Source organism: Brachyhypopomus gauderio, chromosome 15 (genome assembly GCF_052324685.1).
Source record: "Brachyhypopomus gauderio isolate BG-103 chromosome 15, BGAUD_0.2, whole genome shotgun sequence".
Classification (NCBI taxonomy): Eukaryota; Metazoa; Chordata; class Actinopteri; order Gymnotiformes; family Hypopomidae; genus Brachyhypopomus; species Brachyhypopomus gauderio.
The window spans coordinates 7,517,334-7,522,333 of record NC_135225.1 but is presented as its reverse complement, the minus strand read 5'-3'; the positions used below and the strand labels follow the sequence as shown (position 1 = coordinate 7,522,333).

The 5,000-nt window shown below is 50.1% G+C and overlaps 1 protein-coding gene and 1 long non-coding RNA gene across 15 annotated transcripts in view; one reads left to right on the top strand and one right to left on the bottom strand.

Annotated features, from left to right (window-relative positions):
* Positions 1-5,000, bottom strand: part of LOC143476438 (uncharacterized) — an 88,431-nt gene that overhangs the window by 46,613 nt on the left and 36,818 nt on the right. For 3 of the 6 annotated variants that reach the window (XR_013121298.1, XR_013121294.1, XR_013121295.1), the window contains exon 4: positions 1,916-2,337. The exons of the other annotated variants lie outside the window; for them this stretch is intronic. This is a non-coding gene — a long non-coding RNA (uncharacterized LOC143476438). The remainder of the gene's footprint in view (positions 1-1,915; positions 2,338-5,000) is intronic. 6 annotated transcript variants of the gene reach the window in all.
* The window catches only part of LOC143476436 (uncharacterized), a 14,259-nt gene that overhangs the window by 8,337 nt on the left and 922 nt on the right, over positions 1-5,000 (top strand). For all 9 annotated transcript variants that reach the window (XR_013121288.1, XR_013121289.1, XR_013121290.1 and 6 more), the window contains one exon: positions 3,023-3,196. The gene's annotated coding sequence lies outside the window, so the exon portion shown is untranslated. The remainder of the gene's footprint in view (positions 1-3,022; positions 3,197-5,000) is intronic.

The following is a 5,000-nucleotide window of genomic DNA, read 5'->3' as shown; positions in this document are numbered from 1 at the left end:
TGTGCTCACTTCAGTGTGCTCCTCCGTTCGCTCCCTGAGCTGTGCTGGGGATTTAGGAGCAGTTAATGCAGCAGCTCACGTTTCCCTCCAGCTACCTCTGTGTTTCAGCAGTCCTGTGTTTCAGTAGTCCTGTGTTTCAGTAGTCCTGTGTTTCAGCAGTCCTGTGTTTCAGTAGTCCTGTGTTTCAGCAGTCCTGTGTTTCAGTAGTCCTGTATTTCAGTAGTTCTGTGTTTCAGTAGTCCAGTGTTTCAGTAATCCTGTGTTTCATCAGTCCTGTATTTCAGCAGTCTTGTGTTTCAGTAGTCCTGTGTTTCAGTAATCCTGTGTTTCAGCAGTCCTGTTTCAGTAGTCCTGTGTTTCAATGACACGGGTGTCGTTTGCAGGTGAGCGGAACCTTTGTGTAACCCTCTGCAGTGTCTCACATTATCAGCACAGTTGTGCCTTTATCTGTCTTCCACGCACCTGCTGCTGTCTGTACATCATAAACAGTGTGAGAGAGGGTTAAACAATCACCCTAATGTAATGCTGTTTACCAGCAGCGCCAGTAAATTATTTCACATGGGTTGCGGCCTGCTATGCACATAAAAAGCTGCCTTATCACTGACACGGCCATTTGCACCAACTTTACTGTTCAAAAATTATGACTCATACTTTTATAGGGCTTTCCGTTCCTGATGGCCTTTTTTAATCCTTGAACTCCACTGATCTGTACATTTCCTTAATTGCTACACTGCTTGTAACCTCTGTAATTGGCCACCTCTCTACCATGCTTTACTGTTGAGATGTCTAGACAGTAGACAGTGAAAAAGGCAGTATCAGAGATGGACAGGCTATAAGAGGGGGAGGGCAGAAAAAAGGTAAAAAGGTGTGGGCTGAGTTTTAGTATTCTTGGGGCTCTTCCCATCAGATTAGTATTGGCTGTTGATAGTTTGATGGAGTTGGATGTCTCTGATTGGTCACTGAAGCTGGTAAGGACTGCTCAGGTTAAACCTCTGCTTTAATGTGTGTGTGTGTGTGTGTGCGTGTGTGTGTGTGTGTGTGTGTGTGTGTGTGTGTGTGTGTGTGTGTTGCCCTCTTGAACTATGTTACCAAATACCTTCACATAACTGAGAGCTGAACTGCAGTGGTGCTAAGGAAGTTAAACCTCTGACAGATTAGCTATAGGCAGTTTGGCCAGTGTGGAAAACAGAACTTTCCTTTGCTTTAAAAAGCAAATATTAATCAAAACAGTTTGTAGTATAAATGTTCTGATTTCAGCACACTTACAAATGCACTGAGGCACAAACAAAAGAGTCAAACCACACACACACACACACACACACACACACACACACACACACACACACACACACACACACACACGTGCACACACGCGCATGCACGAACACGCACGCACACACACACGCACGCACGCACGCACGCACGCACACACACACACACACACACACACACACACAAGGAGAGAGAAACAAAATCACATGTCTCTTAAAAGGAGCATAATAGAGTTCAGTACAGAGTCCCCTGATGCTGCTCTTTCTGGGTCTGGCTGTGCAGGCTTGTCCTCTGGGTTTAATGTGCGTGTGTGTGTGATATAAGCCAGCCCCGGGGCCCCATCTCTGACAAGGCCAGCAGTGTGTTTACTCTGCGCTGCTGAATCTCCACACCGGCCAGCGTGGGGTCAGCGGCAGGCCAGCCGCTCCGCCCCGTGCTCCTGCTATCATCCCCCGACCCAGCGCCGGCCGGCCCGGCCCGCCCGGCCGGACCCCGCGCCCCCGCCTCCTCTCTCCCGCCCCTGCTGCCCACACTGGCTCCGCCCTCCTGCTATCTCTGTTTATTGTCTCTCTGTCTCGCTCCTTTAAAACGTCCATCTGCCCCCCGGTCTCTTTGTTCTCCTGCGTTTGGGTCAGGCACTTACGTGGTGGCCCGGTTTTTATTTGACAGTCATTTTGAGCTCCGGCCGAAGACAAGCCGACATTGTTTGAGACGAGACGCTCGTCTCAGGTGCCGTTTGAGTCTCGTTTGAGTCTCGTCCGTTCTTTCAACAAATCCATTAGGCGGTGATTTTTAAAACGTCCAACAGCGTGCGTGTGGTGCTGGTGTGAATGTGGGTTTCTGTGGTGGGGCCGGGGCGCAGCGTGGGAGGGGTGGTCTCCCTCTCCGTGCAGGAATGACAGCTCCGCCGGCTCTCGCCGTTGACCTGAATGGGGTCAGTTCGCCGGGGCGGGGGCAAGCTTGGCTGTGACCTTGTGAGAAATGCCCCAGCCCCCTCCGCGGGTGTTCCAGCAGCTGCAGAGATGCTGTCATGGGCAGCAGAACCCTGCACGGTCTCTCCAGGGCCTGTGGAGCGAGCCCCATTACAATCAGCTCACATGCAATTCAGATGAGCACTGCAAATCCAGCATGAAATTAAATTTAAAACTTGGACCGCAACATTTCTCTCTCCTCTGATTTTTTGCCAGATAACACTGGTGGAGTGTTCTGTGAGGGTGTGTGTGTGTGTGTGTGTGTGTGCGCGCGAGTGCAATATGTTTGTGCTGCAAACAATCGTTGAGAGGCTACAAAGGTAAAATGCTACTTCAAAGAGACCACAGTGAGGGTCAAACGCAGAATCACATTGAGCTTCGTTTGTGTGTGCATCTCAGAGCTTCATGTTGGTGAACACGCCTGTGCATCTGGATCTATGCTTGTGTATACATGTTTATGCTCTGCATGTATTCTCACTCTGGTTTTATTTCATTAGGACTATTTAGAAGTAGTCTCCCGAGATAGAGAAGCTATTCTTAAGCACTTAATGAATATGTATTACTGACAGGGGCTTCATTATTGTTTTAGTGCTAATTTAATGGTTGATATAAGTATTATACCACTGTGACATGTTGTATACTTATTATTATCATATTATCTATTATAAGGTTTATTATTATCATAATTATCATTATTATTGTAGTTATTACTATTATTATTATGAAACGAGGGTTAAAACATGATTAATGTCTGAGTGAATTAATTTCTCTTGGCTTAGAGGCAGTCTTCTCCTTAAGGCCCAACATGGCGTCGTGTGCAGGCATCATGGCCCCGGGTAACATTCACTCCTCCACTCACCTCTGACCACTGTATCACGGGACCAGACACGTATGAATGGGCCTTCTGTTTTGCTTGACTTGGAGACAGAGGGGTCAAAGGGCATACAAGAGGGGTAAGCGTCCTCTGTACTGATAAACCTACATTGCATGATCTTTCTCCGACTCTGTGTAATAGGGGTAGGTCTGTGTGCATGTGTGTGTGTGTGTGTGTGTGTGTGTGTGTGTGTGTGTGTGTGTGTGTGTGTGTGTGTGTGTGTGTGTGTGTGTGCGTGCGTGCATGTGTGTGTGAGTGCGTGTGTGCATGCATGCGTGTGTGCATGCGTTATCAAAGATTTAGAGGCAGATGAAGTTAGAGGGAGACATAGAAATAGAGAGTAAAAGAAACCAAGGAAATGACAGTGAGAAAGAGAGAGAGAGGGGGGGAGAGAGAAAGAGAGAGAGAGAGAGAGAGAGAGAGAGTAATGCAAATGTTTTTTGCCCTACCAAGCCATGAGTTGTGGATCATAAGATGCAGAGGAGGGTCGTGAGAGCCGGGTCCTGCCCCTAGCCTCTGGTGCTGTGTGCTCTCTGCTCTCTGATTTATGATTGCCTGGTCCACTGTGGGGAGATGGTGCCTCTGATAATTAAAGGCGCCATTATTAGTGTGCTGCATATGCAGAGCAGGGTGGCAGGAAAGGTCACGGCAAGGCTCTGAGTGTCCCAGTCGCTGCTCACCTCCCTGTGCCGAAACGGGGTCGCCCCTCCCATCAGCTCCGCTCTCTGCTTAGCTAGCTAAAGCACCGGCCGGCCCACGAAGAGTCTCAGCCATGTAGACTCATAGTTAGTAACCAGCATACTGTATACGCTCACAGATTTGAGTTTGCTCTAAGAATAGAGGAGAAAATTGAAAAGGACGTGCTGCATGGGGAGGGCAGTGTGGTGGCGGGCCAGGAGAGTGATGGGGTCAGGCGATCGGAGAGGCCAGCCCGCCTACACCACCCGCACACGGAGCAGGTGCAGCAGAGCAACGCAGCCGGACACGCTCGCCCAGAGCTGCGCTCCCACAATGCACCGGGACCGTGCCTCCTACAGGCTCGTCTCTGCCTCGGCCACGGTGTCACGTGACCCGTCAGCCTATGCCCCGAGGACGTCCGGGCCGGGGAGGGGGGGCGGCACCCCGCCGTCCCCCCGCACGACGGCTATTACTGCACCGCTCTCGGTTCAATACATAAAATCTGCATGTCAAGACGTGGCCACAGTCGGCGGCAAGGTGAACCAAAACATGCAATATTGAATAAATCCATCACGCTATGAATACGTTATGAGGAAGGCGAGCGTATAGACGTATAGATGCGACAGGGGCGCGCGGTGGCACTCCGGCCTGACACGGCGCCCGCTGTGCCCTGCAGGAAAACGCTCTTCGGGCCAGACGCCTGCGCCCAGCAATCACGAACAGCAATAATCAAAAAAAGGAGGCCAGAGCAGGCAGAAGTCACCGCACCCCTCAATCAAATTACACGGATGCGCAATGAACATGTCACCCTTGGATTTTGCCATTTGCATAAAACAATTACCCCATGGACAGTGGGTTCAATGTCGTCTAGACTCCGTGCTTCTGATGGTGTCATCAGCTGCAGACACACTAGACTGGCTATAAATTAGCAATGAGCTGGGCCCGGCCAAGACGCATTATAGTGGTTATAAACCATGAGAATTTATTTAAATAGATAACACACATGCAAATCTCCCTGGCTGGCATGGCAACCATCTTGATAGGGGCGCGCCGTGCGTGTGGAAAGGCCAGCTGAGAGTGGGCAGGAGGGAGCAGGGAGATCTAATGAACCCTGACACCTTATTAGTGTACACACTGGACACTTATTAACTCACCGCGCGGAAAAGAACACAGACCTGACCCAGCAAACTCCGCCTTTCTGGCAT